The sequence below is a fragment of the Gorilla gorilla genome, chromosome 8 (genome assembly GCF_029281585.2).
Source record: "Gorilla gorilla gorilla isolate KB3781 chromosome 8, NHGRI_mGorGor1-v2.1_pri, whole genome shotgun sequence".
Taxonomy (NCBI): domain Eukaryota; kingdom Metazoa; phylum Chordata; class Mammalia; order Primates; family Hominidae; genus Gorilla; species Gorilla gorilla.
The window spans coordinates 117,954,131-117,963,626 of NC_073232.2; the positions used below are offsets into that span (position 1 = coordinate 117,954,131).

The following is a 9,496-nucleotide window of genomic DNA, read 5'->3' on the forward strand; positions in this document are numbered from 1 at the left end:
AAGTGGAGGTTCCACCAGGCTTGTGCTCTAAAAAAGTTTTAGTTAAGCATCCTGATTATTTTCCCAGAGCCCTTTTATTTTCTCTAATTTCATCATATCTGAGACTAAACAACCTCTGAAATTATCCTCCCTTTTAATTATCTTTTTTCAATGTGTTTTGGTCTGTGACCTCTTTCTTTCATTCAATTCATCAATGTTCTATCTTTTAGAAAGCCTTCAACATTTTTGATTTGCTGCTTACTCACTCTTATTTTGTTGTTTATATAAATTGCAAATGACTTTTATTACAATTTGGGATTCATTAAGGTCATTTTTCTGGAACCAGTTTCTCACATTATAAACCCATGTTTGTTAGAATGATTTTCTGATTAAACTTATAACTTCAACAGATTAAAAACAGTCATCACATCTCTATCCCTATAAATAATGATAGCTTTTACTTACAGATCTACATTATATTAATACATATATGAATAAATGAAGTATATATAATAGCTATGCTTCATCCTGTTTTTGAGTTACAGTTATTCCGGACTTATATCTACACAACTAATGGCAATATCCTTTCCTTGGTTTGGGATTAAATGAATTGGGAGAAAAAAAGAAAAGAGAAGAAAGAAAAAAAATCTTGAGAAGGAAAGAGGTTTCTATTCTTCACCACCACTGCACAGAAAAGGAAGCTTCCCATTTGTCCTCTGGCTTCTCCATCCTTCTGCCCCATCACACTGTTCTTATGACACTGGACTCATTGGTTATGACCTACACAGATATGGCATAACATTTCCTTCTGTTCTTTTGCTGCCTTCCCTTACATGGAACTTCATTTTTCTTCCTCTGGGTGTAGGGCAGCTATTTTCAATCTAAATAGACCAGCTGCTCATCTAGCCCCACTTAATCACCAAGCCAATGTAGAGAAGGCAAAGCATATGTACGCATCATATGTGATATTTTGTCCAATTTGTTTCCATCTTAGGTTCTATTTAGTGATCTGGTGGAGTGACCCTCACTACCACAGTCTATAATCCGTAAACATTATATGACCCCAGTGATTTTTTCCTTCTTCTAGGCATCTATTAATGGATGCTATGAGGAAATATATTGTTACTCTTCCTTTTAAGTAAAACCTTTCTGAAATGAACTACGAGTATGTTTATTTAGTTTTTATTTTATAATCATGAACTTAACTCTGCTATTCCACTAGGCATGGAAGGGAATAAGAAAAATATGGAACCCAAAGGGATTGCAGTAAGACCACAAAGATTATAGGACACTGTGAGCAAATAGGGTGAAGAAGTTCTCTTCTGACCTACAGAAAGAATGGTCTGGTGATGAAGATAAAACACAAGTCCAATTTATTAGAGTTGTCCACAATCAGCAATGGTGATCTACTTGCTAGTCTTACCATTCCTGGACCCAAAGTGCTCCCTGGCTTCCATGATATTCATGCCTTCCTTCACTTTGCCAAAGACTACATGCTTGCCATCCAACCACTCAGTCGTGGCTGTGCAGATGAAACACTGGAAACTATTTGTGTTGGGTCCAACATTTGTCATGGACAAGTTGCCAGGACCTGTATGTTTCAGGATTCTCATCATCAAATTTCTCCCCATAGATGGACTTGCCACCACTGCCATTGTGACATGTGAAGTCACCACACTGACACATAAACCCTGGAATAATTATGGGAAAGCAGACACCCTTATAACTAAATCCTTTCTCTCCAGTGCTCAGAGCATGAAAATTTTCTGCTGTTTTGGGAAATTTGTCTGCAAACAGCTTGAAGGAAACTTGGCCCAAGGGCTTACCAGCAATAGCGTTGTTGAAGAACACAGTGAGGTTGATTGTGGCTGGTGGCAGGGGGCTCCAGGCAGTGTTGGCATCTGCAAAGCCTAACTTTTTTTTTGAATAATCCAAATTGTTTGACTACTTTTCTTTCTGTTTGCTGGTCTCAAAAAATTCAAGCAATCTCCGCTCAAGCCATTCAATACCTTGACAGAGCCGCAGTCATATCTGAATGAATTTTACCCAAGAACCAGAAATTTAGCCTATGATTAAAACATTTGCTTTAAGAAATTAAATTTCTGAAAGCATTTAAAATAAAATGGAGTGATCAGAAGCTTGGAATCATTACTATTATTATTCCTGCTTTTTTTTTTATTTAGATAAAACTTACATTAACCATAAAAGAAGACTTGGGGACACAGTCTCAGCCTCACCGCTGCTGCCACCACCGTCCAGAGACTGCTGTACCCCTGTCCATCTGCTGCCACCACCCACTCTGGACACAGAACATCCAGTCATGGAAAAAAATGAGCTGGTTCAGAAGGCCAAACTGGCTGAGCAGGCTGAGCAATATGATAACATGGCAGCCTGCATGAAGTCTGTAACTGAGCAAGGAGCTGAATTATCCAATGAGGAGAGGAATCTTCTCTCAGTTGCTTATAAAAATGTAGGAGCCCGTAGGTCATCTTGGAGGGTCATCTCAAGTATTGAACAAAAGACGGAAGGTGTTGAGAAAAAACAGCAGATGGCTCGAGAATACAGAGAGAAAATTGAGATGGAGCTAAGATATATCTCCAATGATGCACTATCTCTTTTGGAAAAGTTCTTGATCTCCAATGCTTCACAAGCAGAGAGCAAAGTCTTCTATTTGAAACTGAAAGAAGATTACTACCGTTACTTGGCTGAGGTTGCCGCTGGTGATGGCAAGAAAGGGATTGTGGGTCAGTCACAACAAGCATACCAAGAAGCTTTTGAAATCAGCAAAAAGGAAATGCAACCAACACATACTGTCAGACTGGGTCTGGCCCTTAACTTCTCTTGTTCTATTATGAGATTCTGAACTCCCCAGATAAAGTCTGCTCTCTTGCAAAGATGGCTTTTGATGAAGCCATTGCTGAACTTGATACATTAAGTGAAGAGTCATACAAAGACAGCACGCTAATAATGCAATTACCGAGAGACAACTTGACATTGTGGACATTGGATGCCCAAGGAGACAAAGCTGAAGCAGGAGAAAGAGGGGAAAATTAACCGGCCTTCCAACTTTTGTCTTCCTCTTTCTAAAATTTACACAGTAGACCATTTGTCATCCATGGTGTCCCACAAATGGTTTTTTGTTTACAATTTATGGCAGATTTGTGTTACTTCTATTTGAATTTCTATATTTCCCATGTGGTTTTTATGTTTAATATTAGGGGAGTAGTGGCCGGGCACAGTGACTCATGTTTGTAATCCCAGCACTTTGGGAGGCCAAGGAGGGCAGATCACCTGAGGTCAGGAGTTTGAGACCAGCCTGGCCAACATGGTGAAACCCCTTCTCTAATAAAAATACAAAAATTTGCTGGACATGGTGGCAGGCGCCTATAATCCCAGCTACTCAGGAGGCTGAGGCAGGAGAATCGCTTGAACCTGGGAGGCAGATGTTGCAGTGAGCCAAGATCGCGCCATTGCACTCAGCCTGGGAGACAAGAGTGAGACTTCGTCTCACACACACACACGCTCACAAAATATATATATATATGTATATATATGTGTGTGTGTATATATATACACACACATATACACATACACACATATATACACATATATATACACACACACATATATACATATATACACATATATATGTATATATGTGTGTGTGTGTGTATATATATATATATATATATATATATATATATATTAGGGGAGTAGAGCCAGTTAACATTTAGGGAGTTATCTGTTTTCATCTTGAGGTGGCCAATATGGGGATGTGGAATTTTTATACAAGTTGTAAATGTTTGCTATAGTACTTTCGGTACATTGTGGCTTCACAAGGGCGAGTGTTAAAACTGCGTCCATATCTAAGCAAAGAAAACTGTCTACATATTGGTTTGTCCTGGTGGGGAATAAAAGGGATCATTGGTTCCAGTCACAGGTGTAGCAATTGTGGGTACTTTAAGGTTTGGAGCACTTACAAGGCTGTGGTAGAAACAGATATCCCATGGATACCGCATGTTAAACCATGCATATCTGTGGAATACTTAATCTCACTGTGCACACCTTTGACTACAGCTGCAGAAGTGTTCCTTTAGACAAAGTTGTGACCCATTTTACTCTGGATAAGGGCAGAAATGGTTCACATTTCATTATTTGTAAAGTTACCTGCTGTTAGCTTTCATTATTTTTGCTACATTTATTTTATTTGTATTTAAATGTTTTAGGCAACCTAAGAACAAATGAAAAAGTAAAGATGCAGGAAAAATGAATTGCTTGATATTCGTTACTTCATGTATATCAAGCACAGCAGTAAAATAAAAACCCATGTATTTAGCTTTTTTTAAGGTTTTTTGCTTTTGTGATTTTTTTTTTTTTTGATACTTGCCTAACATGCCTGTGCTGTAAAAATAGTTAACAGGGAAATAACTTGAAATGATGGCCAGCTTGGTTTAATGTCTTATGAAATTTTCATGAACAATCCACGCATAATTGTTAAGAACACATGTATTAAATTCATGTAACTGGAATAAAAGTTTTGTGAATGGACTTTTCAACTACTTTTTCCACAGCTTTTCATGTAACTTAGTCTTTTGGTTCTGAAACTTCTCTAAAGGAAATTGTACATTTTTTGAAATTTATTCCTTATTCCCTCTTGGCAGCTAATGGTCTTTTCCAAGTTTAAACACAAAGTTTATCATAACAACAAAAATGCTACTAATATCACTGCTGTTTGCAACCATGTCCCAAGATCCCCTCTCAAAGTTTATCATAACAACAAAAATACTACTAATATCACTACTGTTTCCAATCATGTTCCATGATCCCCTCTCTTCCTCCCCACCCTGAAAAAAATAAGCTCCTATTTTTTCTGGGAGAGGGGGAGATTGATTGGGAAAAAAAAAAAAAAGGAATATGTTCCATTTAAAATTTTGGTATATGGCATTTTCTAACTTAGGAATCCACAGTGTTCTTGGCCTATCATGACATTGGGTAGCATTAACTATATTTTGTGCTTCCAAATCACTTTTTGGTTTCTAAGAGTTTCTTGATACTCTTATAGCTTGCCTTCAATTTTGGTCCCTTGTTCTTTCTATGTGTCAAGGGCACAAGATTACCTTCCTTTTTTAGCGTTCTGTCTTGTCACCAGCCATTCCTACTTGGTGGCCACGTACTTGGAAAAAGGCTGCATGATCTTTCTGGCTCTACTCAATATCTAAGACACCCTGCTTCCTTTGCTCGCATCCCACAAACTACTTCCCTCATCCTGTTTACTGCAGCAAATCTCTCCTTAGTGTGTTTATCTCCTTTTAAAACCCTACCTACCCTGAATTGTCTGTCATTGTCTGCCTATAAAATCCTTCCTCTTTCTCTCCCTCTATTCTCTAAATAATGATGGGGCTAAGTTACACCCAAAGCTCACTTTACAAAATATTTCCTCAGTACTCTGCAGAAAACACCAGACAAAAATGCCATTTTAAAAGGTGTGTTTTTTCTTTTAGGATGTAAGCTCCTCAAGAGCAGGGACAATGTTTTCTGTATGTTCTATTGTGCCTAGTACACCGTAAATGCTCAATAAATATTGATGATGGGAGGTAGTGAGTCTTGATGATAAGGGTGAGACACTGAAATCCCAAACACTGTTTTGTTGCTTGTTTTATTATGACCGCAGATTAAACTGGGGACTATTGGCCCTTTTGGATAATTGTCCCAAATATTACATTCAAATAAAAGTGCAATGGAGAAAAAAAATAGGAGACTTGGAATTAAAAGATTAAAATGTACTTCTGGCTCTGCTGAATCACTTTAGGAAAGTTGAATAATATCCCTTAGCCTATTTTTTAAATCTATAAATGGTTGCATTAACTGTATGTTTCCTAAAGTCTACATTAGCTCTAAAATTATTTTATCTCTTGCATGAACTTATTATGCTCCAAATATTTAAGGGATTACAGGTTTAAGATAATATAAATGTATATTGTGAAATGCTGGCCATTTATTAAAATGGGTGTAATGAAATCTGTTGTTACACTGGGGGCAGGGAGCAAGAAGGGGGTGGATATCATACTCAGTGAAAGCAGTGACGTTGAATTAAACAGCAAGTTTTCCATTTTTTTACTTGATCAATTCAAAAAAATCTCTTAAAGGCATATGAAAAGGTCACTGCAAATCTCACATTTCTGCTATTCTGTTATGAACAACCCACTGAAAATATTTTCAAATAGCCACTTCGCCTGTGGAAAGTTTACAGAGTAAATTGACAATATGTCTTCGCTGGCAGAGGCAACCCATGAACCTGCAACAAGCCAGTTTATTACTTTTTGTTTATTTTATTTTAGATAGATGTAGCTTGAAGTATTTTTATTTTTAGTATGAATAATAAAACTGAGGGTGATAGGAATCTGTTTGGCTCTGAGCTACCACCACTGGAATTACCAGGACTTTAAAATTCTCTCTTGCAATGGGAGATTGCTGGACCCTTACACAATCTTCTTGGGAGCCGTTAAAACGGTCCAATTAGAGCTGCTTATCTGTTTCCATTGTGACACCTCCTGACCTTATTCTTTCCTGCACCTCAAGCCTCTAGCACAATAGTTATGCCCTGTCTTCAAATCCTAGTCATGCTGAACCCTGGGGCCTTGATGGCTATAGCACCCTATCCTACTTGACAGGAGAAGAAAGGGACAATTTTCTATCATTGCTGTCATTATTAATGACTTTCCTATGAGTTAGATTTACTGGTTTTTTTTTTTTTTTCCATCTTTGGTGAACTGGGATCAACAGGTCATTGCATGTGGATCAGAAAACAATTGATTGTTACAACTAACTATATCTGTCCCACTAACAATCAGCTTTAGAGCTTTCTTCAAGTACCTTGCCGATCACTTTTCTGGATAAGTCTCTTTTGTCTCCTTATTTCTTTAGAGTCAGGATTCCTAGGTACTGGGTTCTTTCTTCCTCAGCCTTAACATTTTCCACAGGGGTCCTTTGTACTAGCTTCCAAACAACCTGAATAGTGCTTGCTAGTGCCAGATTCTTGGAAATAGATATGCATATTAGCCACCATCCCACTCCACCTTGACCTCAGGAATCATGATCCTAGTAAGTCAGAACTTTCCATGTGCAACATGAGCTTGTTATCAATCCCACAAGGACCAAGAAAATGGATTCTAATGATTTTTAAAAATGATATATTGACGAATTATAGTTGTATATATTTATGGGGTAAAAATCAATGTAATGATTTTTGAATGCAATGTGGAATGTTTAAATCAAGCTAATTAACCTATTCATCACCTCAAATATTTGGCATTTTTTGTGATAAAAAACATTTGTGGTTTACTCTCTTAGCTATATTGAAATATGCAGTATTCAATGATTAGCTATATTCACCACACTGTGCAATAGATCTCAAAAAACAAACAAACCACAACAACAAAAACCAAAAACAAACTCATTCTTCCTATCTAGGGCTTTGTACCCTTTGTTATCATCTCGCCAATCCTCCACCATCCAGTCTCAGGTAAACACCTCTTCCCTATTTGTTTCTATGAGTTCAATTGTTTTAGACTCCACATGTCAGTAAGAACATTCAGTATTTGTCTTTATGTGTTTAGCTTATTTCACTTAGCCTAATGTCCTCCAATTCTATCTATGTTGTCATAAATGACTCCAGGGATTTTTCATCTTCCTGTAAACGTTCAGAATTTTTCAAGTTTGGAAAACTATATAAAATATTTCTTTCCAGTTCCTTACTTTTCCCCCTTATCATTTCCTGGAGTTAAATACAACCTTCCTTTTGTTTACTCTCCACACCCAAGCCCCAATTTCTATATTGTGATGATGATGATAAAAGTATTGATAAGTAGATGAATAGATAAATAGATATGTGTGTATTTGATACAGGATAGATATATTTGATATGTATCTTGCTATAGCAAGAATGTCCTAGGGATATACAGATAGATGGAATCTTAAGATTTGCCCTGTTTGCATGTTGTGACGGGTACAACTGATAAGCCTATAGCCCCCTCTACTGGGAGGATTTTCCCAGATTTATCATATGCACCTCAAGCAGGTGGTCTTTGTAAACTTTCTTTGAGTACTCTTGATCACGCCCTAATTAACTTAAAATCCCACCACTGTTCTGATTTATAGGATGCTACATGGATCCAAGCGTCTAAAGTGCATGAACTCTGTTTCTCAATAAACTTCATTTTCACTCACTCTGAAGATTTGGCAATGGGTTCGAAGTCCATGTTCACCACAAACATACCTTTATTTATCTTTCTATCCCTCTTGAACATCTGATGTCACTAGCTCATGAGATTTCTTAGGGATAGCATCTCATTAATTGATTATTGGACATAACGTATTAGGTGTCTGTCATGTACACCATAATAAGAAGATCTGTAGATACAGAGAAAGATGTGAGGTACCTTGTTTGGTATGTTTCCCTATTGACTTTTGCAAATACTAAAAAACAAACAAACAAACAAACAAAAAAAAACAAAAAAAAAACCAATGCAACACATAGGGTAGCTGACTTTTATAATTTGTGTTCTGAAACTACTTAATAGCTCCAAATAATACCTTTTTCTTAAAAAGAGGACATGAAGTTCCCCAAGCATACTCCCAGACCCTTAAGTCAACACAAGCTGACCAAGTATTGAGTATTGAGACTAAATATTGACAATGCTGTTCTTCTCTGAGGCTCTGACTTGTTACAGGAATGTGGTTTCTGCCAACTCTCCTAGGATGGAGAACTAAAATTCTGTCCATCATCCTCATAGGTTTGAGGTTCCCAAGAATGAAAGCAGTGCTATTCTGGGAGGCTTTTGGGTTGCAATGGAAGGAGCCCTGGGTGAGTTATGAGTGAGTTGGGGAATACCGTCTTTAAAGAAGCATTATTTACTTCTCTCCTGGGGGTAGAAAAGTAGAAATGACAAATGGAAATTTTTTAAATGATAAATTTTAGGTTCCTTGGATCATATTAAATGAAAAATTTCAAAACTGTAGACTATGTGTATGTACCCAAATGCATACTTGTGCAATGACTTTAAAATTAAGTAGACAAAAAGGTACATGCAGAAATGGAAATTATAACAGTCACATGATATAAATTATGTCTTTTAAATATTCATTAGCATAAATGATCTCAATCATCATTATCATTATCAATCATCATCATCATAGTTGACATTTATTGGTCATTCATTATGTTTAACTCTTCTCTGTTTCTTTGCAGGCAACAGCCAATTTGGAAATAAGTTTGGGGTATTAGAGGTCTAACAAAGACAAAACCCACTGCTTTGGTATTGGGGAGCAAATTTTGTTTGTGTCATTAAGTTGATGATAGTACACAAGAAAATAAAAGCTCCCAATAAAAACATGGAGCTTCGCCGGGCATGGTGGCTCATGCCTGTAATCCCAGCACCTTGGGAGGCCGAGGCAGGCAGATAGCCTGAGGTCAGGAGTTCGAGACCAGCCTGGACAACATGGTGAAATCCCGTCTCTA

General features: G+C 37.2%; 1 pseudogene; it reads left to right on the forward strand.

The window, feature by feature from the left end:
• The first annotated feature begins 2,272 nt into the window (after positions 1-2,272).
• LOC101124888 (14-3-3 protein zeta/delta-like) lies at positions 2,273-3,126 on the forward strand (annotated as a pseudogene).
• The last annotated feature ends 6,370 nt before the right edge of the window (positions 3,127-9,496 follow it).